This window comes from Pseudopipra pipra, chromosome 4, assembly GCF_036250125.1.
Source record: "Pseudopipra pipra isolate bDixPip1 chromosome 4, bDixPip1.hap1, whole genome shotgun sequence".
NCBI classification, from domain to species: Eukaryota; Metazoa; Chordata; class Aves; order Passeriformes; family Pipridae; genus Pseudopipra; species Pseudopipra pipra.
This window is the reverse complement of record NC_087552.1, coordinates 18052380-18071124: the sequence shown is the minus strand read 5'-3', so window position 1 is coordinate 18071124 and position 18745 is coordinate 18052380. Positions and strand designations below refer to the sequence as shown.

Genomic DNA, 18745 nt, shown 5'->3' with positions numbered 1-18745 from the left:
TTCTGGAGGTGGGGACGTTTACAGTTTATAGTTTTTGTGAAACTGTAAAAAGCTAGCAGAGGCTTCAGGATGCAACTGCAGGTACTAATATCCAGTTCCCCAGCCTTTAGGAAAATTCTCCTCTTTGGGCCGTTTATGCCACCACTTTCCTCCCCTTGGTAGTCTTCACAGTCCTGGGACCAGTCCAGTTCAAAACTTGGACACGCTCCCATGGAATTCGGGGGGTGCTGACCCCATTTAGAGCAGTGCTGTGGCCTGTGGACCATGGAGTGAAGGGCAGCTGTGTGACGTTGCAAAGTCCCTGTAAAGGTGTTTTCTTCTACAGTGACCACTGATGTCCCCCAGGAGGGATGATGGGGGTACTCTCTGGGAGGAAAAGCACAGCACAGGCTGTAGCAGCACGCTCTGTCTAAGAGGAAATACAGCAGCTCAAAATTTGTCTTACAAGTTTATCAGTGACGACCTCAGCAAAGAGAGTCACCTGATCATTGATAAGCTCAATTGAGGAAGGTCTGCTGGTTTTAGTGTTGAAGAGTGCTGAGAGCAGCTTGAGCAAACTATCAGACCCCACCACAAGGACATGCAAGACAGAGGCTCCCTGACTGAGGCTGGGAGCAGCAAGGATGTGCAGGCCCTGATACAAAACTGAGAGTCAGGAGTGTGAAGCAGAAGAAACTAGAGAGTTGCTAACACCTTTGTCAGCAACAAAACATATTTTGCTGAGTAAGGTGACAACACATAATCTAAAAAAATTACATATGACTGACAGTCAATCACTCTATACTATAAAAGCCCAGACTTTTTAACAGTAGGGTCTCCTAACAAACCCCTTCTCTGAATGTGTGTGGAGATTTCTCCCTGGAGTGGGAACGCCCCTCAAGGTTAGTCCTCGAGACTGAGCAAAAGAGATTTGCCCCTGGTCATTGCTATGAGTGAGTAACACCAACCTCTACTTAGTAATTGTTTTGCTAGCTTTAATATAATTACTTCAATTGTTTTATTACAATTACTTCAATATTCCTTGAAAAAAAGTTCGCTATACTAATAGTTAAAGCTATCCATCCATGTTGTGTGGTAAGTAATTCTGACAAAACTCCTTTTTTTCTATCCTTATCATTACTGTAACCCATTTCAATAAATCATTCCTTTTATTTGTATAAATATATTTGGTTTGCCATCCTTAATCCTGCAGGACAAAGCTGTATAAAGGTCAATATAAACCACTGAAAAGTCTAGGGCTAAGACTGGATCCAGGTGCACGTAGGCTCCTCTCTGAGAAGGAGTTTAGAAAAGCAATGGGGCTTCTCTAATAATATACTTTCTCTAATAAACTCTGTCTGAAGCTCCCACTCTGCCTGTGACAGAGGTGCTGAAAACCCACCGCTGTCTCAAGTATCTCAGGGCCCACAGCAGCTGTGGTCAAGCCCTTCACACCTGCGTTTCACCTCTTGGAAGATATGCTGGAGAAACCTGCTGACTGCAGGTCCTGCACACATGGCTTGCTTTACACCCTCCTCCCGTCAGAGACGTGATCCAGGGACAATTTCTGGGCATGAAAAGTACATGTTTAAGGAGGGATGGCAGTCGGACTTGGCTTGCTTTGGAAATAAACACCGGGGGTGTGTAATGCGATAGCACGTATACTTGGCTCCAGCTGGGCTGTTTCTCTATAGTGTGTTGTTTTGGGGTTCTGGACCAGAAATCTGTAGGTTTGTTTTTGTACCAGTGACTCAACCACTAAACTGCTAAACCTTCTCCACAGTCAGCGTCTCAGAAAAGCCAAACACAAGCAACTCAGACTGCATGAAAACATGAGCTGCAGACTGGCCTGAAAGCCAAAAGAAAACTATAATTTACTGGAAGGGAAGGTCCTCTTTAAATTTACAGAAAAGAGCATATATAGAAATCTAACAAAAGCATGTAATGATTGTCTGGCAGGGACCAGGGAATGCTGCTGCAAGAAGTGCTGCAAGAAGGCTTCTTTTGGTTGAAAAGTCTTTCCTGAGTTAGTATCTGGTCACATAGCTCCAAAAATAAAAGCCAGGGTAGTCCTCATTCAGGTGGATCCTTACATGCAGAACTACTAATGATGTACCATATACTCTCTTTTTATCCAATTCTCCTTCTAGGATATTAGAAGACTCTATGAAGTAAACTAAGTTGAACTTCCAGCTGTTGCTGATCTCAGCTCCAAAATATAATTAGCTAGGTCTGTGTGATCATGTGATGGGCAGGTGCTGAGCTAACTTGGGGATGTTTCTCACCATGTTTCTAAACATGCCACAGTGTTAAGAAGCACAGGATAACTGGTAACATGGACCTCTTACAACAAGGTGTCTATTGTCTGCTTGACTAAGGACACAGCAAACATTAGCTGGGTATCAGAGATGAGGAGAAAGAGAACTGCTTTGAAACAGTTATAAATATTCTGCCTTCTGAAAGGGCTGTTTGGGATGTTTCCCTGTGTTTGAATGACACCTCATTGCCATTTTAAGGAAACACCAAATGGAAGAGGGTCTCAGAGCCTTACAGCACATCCCGGCTGATGCAGAGCCTGCCCAAAGCTATGGCTGTCCAAGCGAGGCACTGCCAGAATATATGTCACCCATCAACAGGGCCAATGCCCTGCTCCATAGCAGACACAGAATTTCATACCATGGGGAAATCAATCCCTTGATTTTCAATGCTAATCATGGCACTTCTCAAACTGGAGCTACAGCTGCTTTCTCCCCTCCTTTTTTCTTTTTTTTTTTAGGTTGACCAAACCATCTAAGAAAGGAGCAAGAAGGGACACAAATGAACAGAAGTAAGAATTTCTCAAAATCAAATCTTTTTTAATTCAACTATCGCTGGCTCTTCTATATCTTTACAAACAAGTTTCTGGATGTAGAATGCCTACTGAGACAACTAATTTTATTAATTTTTTTTACCCAGGTCAGACCAAAAAACACAAAAGGCCATATTCTGCCTCATATTTGCAATTCCCATTGCACCACGTATGCCCTGGAGAGCAAATCTACAACTTTGTGGAAGCATTAACGCCTTTTTGGTTAATTTTATGTTCAGATTTCTTTCTTCCTGCTCACATTACAGATTCCTACTCCCTACAGAGCAGGGCACAAAAGGTTTCTGGGAAACTGGGCTCTGCCTTTTCACAAAAGGAGGACAGATGTGCCCCAAAGCCCTCCTACACGATACCAACTGCTGTGCATACAACAGACCTGCTGGTTAATGATCTCGCCCAGAAGTAATGTTTTAACCATAGAGTAGTTTTTGTTTGCTTCCAAAGCCACAAAGCCAAAGAGGAAGTGTAGGAGAACGTGGGCAGGACAGCGGCCAGGAGCCTCATGACCTCATCTTTTTCCGCCACATGGGGATTGGTGGCTGTGCTTGGGACAGGGTTTAAATTCCCGAAGGTCACAGATGTCAGGCAGTCAGGGGACAAGGGCAGAAAGACAGAGCTTCTGGGAGCCAACTGACTGGAGCTGCTGCTGGGATCACTAGGAGTGCTCTTGCTGCAGCTGACTCCTCCAGCACCAGAAAAGGTAATGTTTTTGCTTTTACTACCTGACATGTGCTAATCTGTCTGCAGCTTTAGTCAAGCAAACACTGAGCAGGAGATCTTTGAAAATTGCTTCACTGGGCAGGGACATTTGATGCTGCTCTGTGGAAAAAGGTGTGTTTTTATAGGAGCAAGGTTGCTTTAGCAATGCAAGGTATTATACATAATGACAATTTTAAACCTGTGTGCTTATAGATGTCAGGAGGAGGTTGTTGAAAACTCTGCCACTGAATCATGTGCTGCAAACTCAAAGCTGGTGCTTGAACACAGAAAGCTTTCTCCCTCATGTTACCACTGCCTGGCAGTGTCCTTGTTTTTTCTGGCAGGCTCACAGTTTGTGCTGCACAATCCTGAATGGATGGGACACTCATCCTTCTCTGTGTAACTTGAAATTGCAATACCTCTAGTAGAGTGTCCTGTCTCAGGGCCAGCCTTACTAATGCATTTTAAATATGTCCTAAGTAGCCTTTTTTTTCCTGCTATGATTTACCAAAGTTTTAAATGACTCTTGTTCATCAGTGAATTGGTTTAATTTCTCAGGGATGTTCCGTATCCTGGGAACTGGTCTGTAAGCACCAAAATTTACTGTAGCTCAGCACTCTCCTAATTTCAGCAGGAATTAGTCATTTATTAAATTGCTAAAACTGCAATGTAAGCAGATGTTTCACGTTATCTCTTGTTTGGAAACACAGGTTATTTTGTTCAAGCTTCTGGAGGAGGAAATAAAGGTCTATCAATAAAAGCAGTTTATGTTCATATAAACTGACTTTACTCAGAAACTGAAGTTAATAACCCTGAAAACTAGTTTTAAAATAACTGACAAGAGAATCCAAACTGAGTTGGCTTTATGCTGTCTCTTCTCAAAAAAAATACGTTAAATGAATGAAGATAAACCAAAGCTGATATTGATAACACTTTGGCTATCACAAAGCTTTTCCTTTGTCTGTGCAAGTCATTAGGTGACAGGATTCAGTTCACCTTCTCAGTGTGGCCACTCTCACCAGCTGCTCAGCTCTTCTCAGAGCCTCTTAAAAATTATTGTAGCTTTTGAGTAGCTAAGTCATGACAAACCAGCTGGGTGTGTGGTGGTGATGAAGGACAGAAGACAAAAATTAGTATGTGCAGGTTGGATCCACAGCAGGGAGCTGTTCTCAGCACAGTGAAGTACACTGGGAAAAAGGAAAAGCCTATGGCATTTTTGTGGTACTTTACCTTGTTGACTCACTGTTCCAAAATATTTTCTAGGTAAAACATCACAATGAAGGTGGCAGTTCTGTGTTTATGCCTTATCAGCATCACCGCTGCATGGCCAGTGAGTAAATCACAAATGTGGATCACCAATCACTTGTATTATTTTCTTTGCATCTTAGTGAGAAATACTGATAAATGCTTTTTTCTTTTCTCCCTTCAAGGTCAGTAAATCCAAGCAGCAGGCCATTTCTGCCAGCTCCAAAGAAAAATATGTAAGCTCCTTTTGTCTTTCTATTCATTATCTTTAATAAATACTTTTTGATTTTTTTTTTTTGTTTCCTCTAATACATCTTTTCTGGTACTTGTTTTATGATTGTAGATGCTTGCAGGGCATGTCCTCACCTGGCTGTTTGGAGCCAGTTTCATAGACTTTTTCCTGTGTCTGGTGTCCTGGTTGAGGACTTTCATTAGTTCTATCTCTGCACCAGCACTGCAAACCTTTTGTCTTAATGAAAAATGTGTCAGTTGCCAGTTAAAAAGAGAAAAGGACTATAGCATGGCACAACTACTACAGCCCACATTTGTTAGTGTGGATCAGATGACAATATTTGGTGTTGGAAGAGCACTTTAATCCAATTCCCATCATTTTTTTGAAGTGATGTAAGTGAACGGTATTAATTTTGTATATAGCTATTTGATTTATACTCCACTGCAAGCTGCTACCCATGTAAAATCAATTCTTTGCTCTGAGAACCAGCTACTGCACGTAGTTTAGAGTCTTCATGATGAGGGAGACAAATCAGTCCCAGTGGAACCGGTAAGTGTTTTGAACGACACTATGTCAGTCGAGTGCTGCAGGGCAGCCAGTGAGTAGCAACACTAATTTTCCTCATTCAAGTGCAGTTCTTGCAGTAGCATCTCTCCCTAAATAGCATCTCCTCCTTAGGCAGGGTGAGGTGAATTCAAAGAAATGCCTGCACATAGCTCCCCAAAACTGCATAAGCCATGGGCTAGCAGGACAGATACTAGTCTGCACATCTCACATCTGTGTTCATTTGCCTGATGCGTAATAAATGTTTTCCAGCACTTTCCTGATGTGTCAAGCAAAAGCCATGAAGATGTGAATGACAATGATGATGATGATAATGATTCCAATGACACGGATGAATCCAATGAGGTTGTCACGGGTTTTCCCACAGACATTCCAGTCACTGTACCATTCCCCCCATTCCCTTTCACCCGGGGAGACAACGCCGGCAGAGGCGACAGCGTGGCCTACAGGATGAGGGCAAAGGCCGCACTGGTGAAGTCTATCAAACTCCACAAAGATGCAAAAAAGGTAAACAGCACTGAGCAGTGGTCCCCATGGTTTTGGAAATGGGTAGTGAACTTGAAGATGGACATGTTGTTTTATGGGAGTCAGCTTTGAGAAGAATCGGTGAGGGGAAAGCAGGCATGAGCGAAGGAATCTATTTTCCCTTGTCTGGATACCCCAAATCAGGGGGTGTTGATGGTGCCAAGGCAAGAGTGTAGCCTGCTGCTGCAAGATATGCAACACTGCAATGATGTACTCACACACATGAAATCTGAGGACAGGATCAAATGTTAATTTCTCATAATGTGAAGGGTTCACGTAACTCCATAAAAGTTAGTGTTTCCAGGCAGAGATGTACCATGCAAACTTTGGGTGTCCCCTCAGCCTAAGCAGCTTTAGTGCAGTAGGGAAGCACTTGTTGATAGATAATTTCCCAGGAGTGACAGTGGCTCTTGTTTTGCTCTCTAACACAGGTCATGTATGATGCCACTGTGGAAGAGATGAGAGCGATCTGGATGCAGACAGCCAGTGAGCAGGGTTCTCCCGGGAGGATTCTGCTTCCTGCCGCTCCCTGGAGAAGCATGCCATCAGCGTGGAATGGTCTGACAAGAGCCACGGGCAGGACAGCAGCGAGCTGGACAGCAATCAGCCTGACCAGAGCATGGAAAACGACAGCAGGCAGAAATTCGACAGGCATGAGGCACACACAGCTGCACAGGTTTTCCAGTGATGTATCCTGAAGCAGCATCGTCATTGAGGAAACCTGCTGAACTCAGCCTTTGGGTATTAAACCCCTTGAGGAAGCCTTCTTACCTCTTCCAGAGCTGTGATCTCCTCCTGCCCAATTTCACTATCGTGCTACTGCTTCAGGCCAACGAAGTTGCAAAGAACTGCTACAATGCTTCTTAAAAGAGGTCTAAAAACCAATTATGAGCTTTGAGGAACCATTTGAAGGGGCAAGCATTAGTCCAAAAGGCATCTTTTACAGGTTTACAAGCTGGGTACCACAAACAGGGTGTTGGGCACCAACCTTTAGCCCTGAGCTTAAAAAGGAGTTTTGAACTGTATGTTTTTAGGTACAGAGCTTGACACCGACTGTGCAGAGCAGGCCAAGTGGTGCCCATCAGCAATAGCTCTGCTCAGCGCGCAGATACTTTCATGGCTGTGCACGGACAGCGGGGGCAGCCCGGAGAGGCACAAGTCCCCCTTATAACACCATGTATTTTCAGAAGAGGGCAAAAGCAGACTGCCTGAGGGAGCAGCTGAAAGCAGTACCTCTCAAAAGAAGAGGAACACAGCTATAGAAGAAGAACGATTTTCCCCCTCACCTCCTGTAGTTTCTCAGTGCCATCATCCCGTGCCAAAGGAGCAGGGACTGAGATGGACTGAAATACCACCCAGATCCCAGCAAACCCCTCCTCCCAGTGCTCAGCCTTCCTGCTAAGCTGACAGCCAAACCTGGGCAACTGGAGGGACCCTGAGCACATCCAGATTTTTGGAGGATGGAAGATGCTCCAAAGCCCCTATCCTTTGCCAAGAGAAACACTTAGTGCCATTGAGAAGGGTGCAAATCAGTCCCAGCAGTAAGAAACCTACCTGAGTTTTTCTTCTGCAGAACAAGCCACTCACTACTGCCTCCCACCAAGGGCTTCAAAAATGTTTTTACTTAATTCAAACTGTCTCAATATGTATTTTTCTAATAGACCATCCACCAGCACTTCCCCGTTAAGAGACTGGGAAATGTGTTCCGAGGTCACAACCATTGCTACAGTCAAGCAAAGGCACAATTGGACACATGAATTGCAATGCAATTCTCAGTGGGACTAGTAAAAATTATTATAAGTGAATATTATCATCTTTTCGGGGCTTCTTTTGGTAATCCTTGCCTATTTCCCCACATCCTTATGGTGGATTTAGAAGGACTGCTGTGCAGGGTTGCTTTGGGGAGTGCAATCCTATCCCTGTGCTGAGCTGTGTGGGGAGCCAGGTGTCACACTCCCTCTCATCAATAACCCACCATATGTCCCTGGCAGCCCGAGAGGATGATGCAGCCCTCTTTCACTTGGGTCGCCCTGGCAGCAAAACCAACTTGCCCATGGGCAGAGCCCTGTGGGCAAACACAGCCACGGTCGTGGGGCTGAAGGACCGAGCTAGTTGCTGGACCTCTGCTGCCTTGTGGAGTCCAGTTGTTTGTCTACCCACAGCTCAAAATCATTTTCGTTATTAGTGACTCAAAGAGTGAGAAGCAGTTGCCACCAACGCAGTTGAGGTGGCAAATGGGTTTTCTCACATCATAGCACATTTTCTTGTCATCAGTGATCACTCTGCAGCAGGCTATGTCCGTATATGACATCTTATACTACATTCACCTTTCTTAAATTATTTTATGACCCTTGCTTTGATCTCCAGGGTACCCCTGATTTGGGAGAGTACAGAGCTGAAAACCTCTGGCCAGTGAACCATGCATTTCTCACTTATGAGTTGCTTTCTCCTGAAAAAAAAAGGGTGGCAAACCATAGCCATCCATGAAAATCCCAATGCTGTTTTTCCGGGGTGATTAATATAGAAACCAGCTCAATCTGGGCTTAGTTTACACTGTTGGCCATAATTAACCTTTTATTTTTGGAAGTTAATAGATGTAAACTTCTTCCTTCATGAAATGGAAAGGCAAGGGGTATTTCAGAGGTTTTATGCCTTGCTTTAAAGCTGGTCCACATGGAAGGAGATAGAACAGCTATGTGGCCTTTTCAGCTTTTGTAGGATGCACAGAGAAGGGGCAAGAGATTTCCCTCCCTTCCACCACTGAGTGATGAGGATTTTCAAGAGTGGCTTTAGTTAAAAAGTGTTGGGTCTTACAATAAACATATTTTTCAGCCCCCTGCTGTGATCATTAGCAGCATTGAGGAAGATCAAGCCTGAGAGCCTTCAAATGTTCAACTTACTAAAAGCTACCCCTCCTTTTCCTCAGTGCTCTCTCCTCCCTTGCCCCTAATAACACATTCCTGCTAAAAGCCATCCAGTCCCACCCTGAAATACAAGTGGTGCTGGTTCCACTCAGCCAACCTCCGCTGCACCTGGAGTGTGAGTGGACAGGGTCCCTGCCTTAATACATGGGATGTTTCATACTCCAGTAAATCCAGTTTAAACACCTGCTTTCCAAAAATCTTGGATCCAAAGGGCTTAGATAAAAAAAAATCCTAAAGGAGATTTAATGCTTGATATACAAATGTTAAGATGCTAGAGCAATTCCAAATATATATTTAATATATGAATAATTAAGTACCTCAAACCAGCAACAAATATGAGGAATGAAGGATGTGAATATGATGACTGAAATGAGTTTCCTTCAATTCCCAGGCACAGGACTGAGAAAAATGGGGAAGTCATCCCCAACCATCCTTAAACTCTCAACATTTTGGCCTAAAAGCAACAGTTGTAATAACAGAGAAATTTTTGTAAGAAATGAACCTCCTCACATAGAGCATGATCTGAAAATATCCTTATGCTATCCGCAGTGTTGGACAAATTGCCACCATCCTCCCCACACCCGAGAGTGCCCATGGGATCGGAAGCTGAGGAGCATCCCGCATCCAGCAGGGCTGACACAGGGTTGCTGCCGCTCACAAGGGCTCCAGCCAACCCCTTTGAATGCAGGGCCAGTGGCAGACTGGCTAGAAGGAAAATGGAATTTTAATTTCACTTTTTTTCCTGTGTCATCTTTCACAGCAGAGCAGGGCCTTGGGGGGGAAGGTGCTGTCCCCAGAAACAGAGCAAACTTCCTCCTAACCCTGTTGGGAAATGCTCAGCAGAGGAACAGTTGAACACTTGAAAACTTCAAGACTTTAGAGACTTGAAATAAGCATCTAAATTGTTGGGGGGAAGAGGGAAGTTTGGTGTCCTTTTAATTGCTTTGAATTAGGGCTGAATTTAAAACGAGTCTTTTCAACAACAGAGTAATAAACACGGAGGAAGAAGGTTAAGAAAGGGTTTAATTTTCTCACGGGGGAGGGGAGGTTTTGGTGGGGTTTCTTTAGCCCCCGAAGGGCTGCAGCGCTACTCGGGCTGGAGGCGGAGGGAGGGGGACGTGTCCCTCTGCTCTGCCCTCGTGAGGCCTCGCCCGGAGGCTGCGCCCGGCTCTGACCCGGCACAAGCGGGATGTGCCCGCCGGGCCGGCACGAAGGGCAAGGAAGCAGCGGGCACAAAGATGCTCACAGGGCCAGAGCACCTCTCCTATGGAGCCAGGCTGGGACAGCCGAGGATGTCCAGCCTGGAGAGGAACGGGCTCCGGGGGAGGCCTCACTGCGGCCCTCCAGTGGCTGAAGGGGCCTGTAGGAAAGGCAGAGAGCGATTTCTTCACACGGGCAGTGAGTGAGAGGAAAAGGGGGAACGATTTTAAAGCAGAAGAGGGAAGATTTAGATTAGATGTTAGGAAGAGCTGTGAGGGTGTCGAGACACTGGAGCAGGCTGCCCAGAGAAGCTGTGGATGCCCCGTCCCTGGAAGGCACTATTCCAGGCCAGGCTAGATGGGGCCCTGAGCACCCTGGTCTAGTGGATGATGTCCCTATCCACGGCAGGGCAGTTAGAACCAGATGATCTTCAAGGTCCCTTCCAAGCCAAAGCATTCTGGGCCTCCACGAGGGTGCAAAGAGGTCACCGGCTACCGGACCATGGAATGTTACCAAACGGTTGCCATGCGGGCGTCCGCACGGAGGGGTCAGGAGCCCAACACTCCATCGACAGTTGGCAGTTGGCGGATACTCTGCTGGGAAGCAGGTGCAGAGCCTCTGTCTTCTCTGTCCCTGGTGGGAACAGAAGGCGATTTGCTGATAATTTTCACGACAAATTCTCAACTAACGGTACAGGTGAGTGTAGATGATCTTTGAAAATGTTTCTGATGCTGTGGGGCTGTTCTGGGCTTCAGGTCCAGCTGCAGGTGTCTGGGACTCAAGTACCAGACTCATAGATTTCCCCTCTAGCTTTGGGCAGAACCTGGTGACTCGTGAAAGGGAATCTTAGAGTATGTGTGGCTATTTAAGAGAACAGGCATTCCAGATAGGTCATCTCCTCTCTTCTTTTCTGATAGGTTTGGAAGAACATCATTCTCTGATTCCTAGAAATCAGGACTTTGTAGCCTGTTCTACCTAAGGAATCTAAGGGATCGATTGCTGTAACTTCCCTGAAATTCCTTTTTTGGTGTTTGTCCCACTGACTTTTCCAGTGGTTTTAGATCACCAAACACCATGAGCACAGTAAGTACTTTACTACTCAATGCAAATCTGATTTCTGAAACATATTTTCTGGGGTACTTCTAGAAAGGATTTCAAGAGTTTTTAGCAAGGGCACGGGAGGAGAAGCCTGTTAAAACTTTATGTAACTTCATGTTCTGGGATACTGAAGGTTTTGAATCTCTTGGGGTGCTAGCAATAGCTCAGAAATGCTTACAGTGTGAGCAACACCCTGATAGAATTGTGAACTAGTCTTCTTCTTTGCAAGCCACTGGGATAGGCTTTTTCCTGGTGAGGCACCTGGTAAGAGATCAGGGGTGATGTCTTTTCCTTGATGCAATGGGCTCAGGCAGGAATGACCCAGAGCACCATTCAATGTGTATTCCCCCCTTTGTGGAGTTGTTTTCTGTATCCTCGTGTACTTTCACTGGTGTTGCAAAAATGAGGGCCCCGTTAATATTACTCCCACACCAAATGCTAAGGCTTTGTTCTCTCTTAGAATCGGCGAAAGCGCCGTGGAGGAGCCGTTAATTCCAGACAAGCTCCGAAACGAAGCAGGCTGCTGGCTTCTAGTGCAGGTGAGGCTTCAGCAGCAGAGCCAATAGACCTCGAAGAAAGTCGTGTGCTTTCTTTTGATCTTGGTAAGAACAGAAACTGCTTCTAGAGGTTTGACATACAGCTGAACATATGCTTTTGCCAGTTTCTAGGTCCTGTACTGGGGAGGAAGGGAAACATGGGAATTTAGGAAGTGCCTAGTACGGCATCCCTAAGCAACAAGCCTTCTCACGACCATTTGGGTTTGTTACTGAGCTGTGATCCATTTTCCACTAAAATGAGAGAGATTCCATGCTTTCATTTGAAAGAGAATGAGAGAGAATTTCCACTAAAATGAGGGAGATGAGCTGTGTATCAAAGGTCCTCCAGTGCTGCTCAGACATCTGAATGAACTCTGATGAGCTGGCAGGTGCCACAGCTGCCACTACAGAGGGTGGCAAACTAAGTATGAGATCTCTGAAGCTGGAAGAAGATAAGGAAAAGCTAGCTGTGCCCCATCCCTCAGGGGAACATGTACAGCATGGTACTGTAAAATTAGGATACCCTCTACGATTCTGGTTCTGCTTTGGGTTTTGTTTTGGGGTTTTTTTCTGTCTGATAAACATTACCCTATGTTAGATGAATCATCTGTTGTGTGTCCCTCCCGCAAGATATTGTTATCCAACAGAATTGTGTGAGAAGTTCAGCTGCTGTTCCTCTTGCACTGCCACCTGTGAAAAAACAGGGCTGGTAATGGTCTCTGTGGACTGTTGAGGGCAAAGCTTGAGTGACATTTTGGCCACATTCCTGAAGAGAAGAGACCCAAGGCACAATCGAATCTACCTCAGCCTGTTCCACAGTGACAGCCCATTTCTCTTTTTCAGCTGTTGACGAAATCATAGATCTCACCGACGAATCTGCTGAGCCTGAAGTCATTGATCTAACTGGTGATGATTCTGCTGTGGTAAGTAATGAATGGCACACTTCTGTCCATCTTGCAGTCAAATTAGTTTTCTCCTGTGCTCCTGGGCCTATCTTCTGGCATCTAACTAGGTAGCCTGACCTCCAGGGTTGAAACACAGCTCTGATTGACCACTTTAGACAGAGTTACCAGTCAAATGCACCTCTGAACACATTAACACTTCCAAGTATCCCTTGTAGTGAAAAAGTAGTTTAAAAGAGCCTGTTGCTCCAGAACTTGGGCACAACATTTACCAGTCATTGGTAATGTAACAGAAGGAGATGCAATTTAAAAGGGAAGTTATTCCAGAGATCCTCATCATACAGGCCAGGGATTTAAAGAAAAAGAAAAGGAGAGGACAGGAAGACTTTGACTCCTCAAATATTAAGTGTTTACCTGCAACATCCATTTAAGGTACTCCTGGTCACTGAGGTGTTCATCTAATAGGAAGTGTTTATGGCTATCACTGCTGAATTTGCCTGTTTAGGGCAGAAAGAGGGAAAGAAACACCTCCAGCCTAAATCCAATTAGGGAACTGAAAGAGGGGAGCAGGGAGAAAGGGCTACATGTGGTTCCTAAGCTGCCTCCATTTCGACTCCGTTGCAGCAGTGCGAGCAGAACCAGCAGCACCCAGCTGGAAACCCAGTTGTTTCCAGTGCAGCAGATAATTCAGTTGTGCTACTGACCAGTGATGATGAAGAGGAACCAAGAGATAATGATGGGTATGTGACAGATAAAGTAACTCTCTAAAGTCTAATTTCTGACACAGGGTAGAAAGAGGTTTTTGCCAGGGGTTGAGTTCTGCTTGATTCTGCGTGAAAAATTCAGACCTGGAATATAGTGGCCTGTCTGTTTTTGAAAGCCCATCCAAAAAAACAGTAAAATCCAGCAGAAACCTTTTTTATCTCATTAAGGAATTAAGGAATGGATCTTACAATGTGGCTTGAGACACACTGAAATGCTTGAAGTACATAAAAGCCTTTCAAATGATTGTGTTGCTGGGCTGGGATGTTGCTAAGTCCGAATAAAGGATGTTTTAATTTCTGACACTTTATGTGTTGGTAACCCTCCATGCACAGTGAAATTAATGGCTGCATTTTCTTTCAAGTTCTCTTCTCTCTAGCACACGGCCAGTAGGTATTGTTACCTCTCCAATTTGGATAGATGACTCCTCAGAGGTAAGGATCCACATGTTGTTATCCTTTCAGCTTTATGGGAGGGCAAAGAGGACAGAGGGGGATCTGCACAGCTCAGCTGGCTGATGTGGGATGCTACGGGCAGCTGGCTTGAGCACTGACCTTGCTTTGCAGCTCCAACTAGCACGTCCCTCCAAGTCACTTCTCAGGGGTGTACACACAGGGAGGAACCCTTGCCAAGATGGCACATCTGTGGGTTCCTTATTATTCTAGCAGATACTGACTGATTGCAGATACTCCAAGTCCTATTAGCCTGGTGCCAGTGCAGCATCAAACTTGAATTCTTTACTCCAAACCCCTCTTGTGGTTTCCTTTCTTCAGCAGCCGTTCATCTCACATGGATTGTTTATGGCTATCACTGCTGAATTTGCCTCTTTGGGGCAGAAAAAGGAAAAGATTTGGCTGCAGCCTACATCCAATTAGGGATCTGAAAGAGGGGAGCAGGGAGGAGGGGCTTCAGATGGTTCCTAAACTGCCTTTGTTTGTACCTCGTTCCATCAGTGGGAGCAGAACCAGGAGCACCCACTTGTTTCCAGTGCAGCAGACAATTCAGTTGTGCCACTGGTGAATGAGGATGAAGAGGAACCAAGAGATAATGATGGGTATGTGACAGATCAAGTAACTTTCTAAAAGTCCAATGTCTGACATAGGGTGGAAAGAGGTTTTTGCCAAGGCTTTGAGTTCTGCTTGATTCTGTGCAAAACTCCAGACCTGGGATGTAGTGGCCTGTCTGGAAGAGAACTAACTAAAAAACCCCCAAAAATCCAGTAAACCCCAGAAGAAATCTTTCTTCTCTCTTCATGAAGTCATAAATGAATGGATCTTACACTGTGGCTTGAGATACACTGAAATGCTTGCAGTACATAAAAGTTCTTGGAATGATTGTGTTGCTGGGCTGGGTTGTAGCTAGATCAGAAGAAGGGATGTTTTGATTTCTGACAATTTATGTATCACTCACCCCTGATGAATGGTGCAATTAACAGCTGAATTTTTTTCTTGCTCTCTTCTCTCTACCACAAGACCCAGTGCTACCCTTACAAATGTGCTGGAGCAGTATTGCTTCCTAGGGGTAAGAATCCACATGTTGCCACCTTTTCATTTTCTGTGGGAGGGGGAATGGAGCAGGGCAGGAGCTGCATAACTCATTTGGCTAACATGGCATGCTAGAGGCAGCTGGCTTGAAGCACAGCCCTTGCTTTGAAGCTCCAAGTAGCACATCCCTCCAAGTCACTTCTCAGGGGTGCCTGTAGAGGGGGATCCCTCGCCAAGATGGCACTGGGAGATCTGTGGGTTCCCGATATTATAGCAGTAATGGACTGAATGCAGACATCTAAGATCTATTTGCCTGGCACCAACACAGCAGCCAGGCTTGAATTCTTTACTCCAACCCCTCTTGTGGCTTCCTTTCTTCAGCAGCTGTTCATGTCATACGAGTAGTTACGGATATCACCCTTGAATTTGCCTGGTTAGGGCAGAAAGAGGGATAGAAACACCTCCAGCCTAAATCCAATTGGGGAACTGAAAGAGGGGAGCAGGGAGGAGGGGCTACAGGTAGTTCTAAGCTGCCTCCATTTCGACCCCGTTGCAGCAGTGGGAGCAGAACCAGCAGCACCCAGCTGGAAACCCACTTGTTTCCAGTGCAGCAGATAATTCAGTTGTGCTACTGACAAGTGATGATGAAGAGGAACCAAGAGATAATGATGGGTATGTGACAGATGAAGTGTCTTTCTACAGTCTGATTTCTGACATAGGGTTGAAAGAGGTTGTTGCCCACAAAATCTGCTGCAAAATCCAGCAGAAACCTTTCTTCTCTGTTCGTGAAGTCATTAACAAATGGATCTTACACTGTGGCTTGAGACACAGTGAAATGCTTGAAGTACATAAAAGGTCTTGAAATGGTTGTGTTGCTGGGCTGGGATGTTGCTAGATCAGAGAAGGGGATGTTTTAATTTCGGACACTTTATGTGTTGGTAACCCTCCATGCACAGTGAAATTAATGGCTGTGTGTTCTTTCTGGTTCTGTTCTTCTAGCACACGGCCAGCAGCTACTGTTACCTCTCCAATTTGGAGAGATGACTCCTCAGAGGTAAGGATCCACATGCTGTTATCCTTTCAGCTTTATGGGAGGGCAAAGAGGACAGAGGGGGATCTGCACAGCTCAGCTGGCTGATGTGGGATGCTACGGGCAGCTGGCTTGAGCACAGACCTTGCTTTGCAGCTCCAACTAGCACGTCCCTCCAAGTCACTTCTCAGGGGTGTACACACAGGGAGGAACCCTTGCCAAGATGGCACATCTGTGGGTTCCTTATTATTCTGGCAGATACTGACTGATTGCAGATACTCCAAGTCCTATTAGCCTGGTGCCAGTGCAGCATCAAACTTGAATTCTTTACTCCAAACCCCTCTTGTGGTTTCCTTTCTTCAGCAGCCGTTCATCTCACATGGATTGTTTATGGCTATCACTGCTGAATTTGCCTCTTTGGGGCAGAAAAAGGAAAAGATTTGGCTGCAGCCTACATCCAATTAGGGATCTGAAAGAGGGGAGCAGGGAGGAGGGCTTCTGATGGTTCCTAAACTGCCTTTGTTTGTACCTCGTTCCATCAGTGGGAGCAGAACCAGGAGCACCCACTTGTTTCCAGTGCAGCAGACAATTCAGTTGTGCCACTGGTGAATGAGGATGAAGAGGAACCAAGAGATAATGATGGGTATGTGACAGATCAAGTAACTTTCTAAAAGTCCAATGTCTGACATAGGGTGGAAAGAGGTTTTTGCCAAGGCTTTGAGTTCTGCTTGATTCTGTGCAAAACTCCAGACCTGGGATGTAGTGGCCTGTCTGGAAGAGAACTAACTAAAAAACCCCCAAAAATCCAGTAAACCCCAGAAGAAATCTTTCTTCTCTCTTCATGAAGTCATAAATGAATGGATCTTACACTGTGGCTTGAGATACACTGAAATGCTTGCAGTACATAAAAGTTCTTGGAATGATTGTGTTGCTGGGCTGGGTTGTAGCTAGATCAGAAGAAGGGATGTTTTGATTTCTGACAATTTATGTATCACTCACCCCTGATGAATGGTGCAATTAACAGCTGAATTTTTTTCTTGCTCTCTTCTCTCTACCACAAGACCCAGTGCTACCCTTACAAATGTGCTGGAGCAGTATTGCTTCCTAGGGGTAAGAATCCACATGTTGCCACCTTTTCATTTTCTGTGGGAGGGGGAATGGAGCAGGGCAGGAGCTGCATAACTCATTTGGCTAACATGGCATGCTAGAGGCAGCTGGCTTGAAGCACAGCCCTTGCTTTGAAGCTCCAAGTAGCACATCCCTCCAAGTCACTTCTCAGGGGTGCCTGTAGAGGGGGATCCCTCGCCAAGATGGCACTGGGAGATCTGTGGGTTCCCGATATTATAGCAGTAATGGACTGAATGCAGACATCTAAGATCTATTTGCCTGGCACCAACACAGCAGCCAGGCTTGAATTCTTTACTGCAACCCCTCCTGTGGCTTCCTTTCTTCAGCAGCTGTTCATGTCATACGAGTAGTTACGGATATCACCCTTGAATTTGACTGGTTAGGGCAGAAAGAGGGATAGAAACACCTCCAGCCTCAATCCAATTGGGGAACTGAAAGAGGGGAGCAGGGAGGAGGGGCTACAGGTAGTTCTAAGCTGCCTCCATTTCGACCCCGTTGCAGCAGTGGGAGCAGAACCAGCAGCACCCAGCTGGAAACCCACTTGTTTCCAGTGCAGCAGATAATTCAGTTGTGCTACTGACAAGTGATGATGAAGAGGAACCAAGAGATAATGATGGGTATGTGACAGATGAAGTGTCTTTCTACAGTCTGATTTCTGACATAGGGTTGAAAGAGGTTGTTGCCCACAAAATCTGCTGCAAAATCCAGCAGAAACCTTTCTTCTCTGTTCGTGGAGTCATTAACAAAAGGATCTTACACTGTGGCTTGAGACACACTGAAATGCTTGAAGTACATAAAAACCCTTCAAATGATTGTGTTGCTGGGCTGGGATGTTGCTAGATCAGAGAAGGGGATGTTTTAATTTCTGACACTTTATGTGTTGGTAACCCTCCATGCACAGTGAAATTAATGGCTGTGTGTTCTTTCTGGTTCTTCTAGCACACGGCCAGCAGCTACTGTTACCTCTCCAATTTGGAGAGATGACTCCTCAGAGGTAAGGATCCACATGCTGTTATCCTTTCAGCTTTATGGGAGGGCAAAGAGGACAGAGGGGGATCTGCACAGCTCAGCTGGCTGATGTGGGATGCTACGGGCAGCTGGCTTGAGCACAGACCTTGCTTTGCAGCTCCAACTAGCACGTCCCTCCAAGTCACTTCTCAGGGGTGTACACACAGGGAGGAACCCTTGCCAAGATGGCACATCTGTGGGTTCCTTATTATTCTGGCAGATACTGACTGATTGCAGATACTCCAAGTCCTATTAGCCTGGTGCCAGTGCAGCATCAAAGTTGAATTCTTTACTCCAAACCCCTCTTGTGGTTTCCTTTCTTCAGCAGCCGTTCATCTCACATGGATTGTTTATGGCTATCACTGCTGAATTTGCCTCTTTGGGGCAGAAAAAGGAAAAGATTTGGCTGCAGCCTACATCCAATTAGGGATCTGAAAGAGGGGAGCAGGGAGGAGGGGCTTCAGATGGTTCCTAAACTGCCTTTGTTTGTACCTCGTTCCATCAGTGGGAGCAGAACCAGGAGCACCCACTTGTTCCCAGTGCAGCAGACAATTCAGTTGTGC

The 18745-nt window shown here is 45.6% G+C and overlaps 1 long non-coding RNA gene and 1 pseudogene across 1 annotated transcript in view; one reads left to right on the top strand and one right to left on the bottom strand.

Moving 5' to 3' along the window:
• The window catches only part of LOC135412873 (uncharacterized), a 636102-nt gene that overhangs the window by 175973 nt on the left and 441384 nt on the right, over positions 1-18745 (bottom strand). The gene's annotated exons all lie outside the window — the stretch shown is intronic.
• Positions 5310-6967, top strand: LOC135412931 (osteopontin-like; annotated as a pseudogene).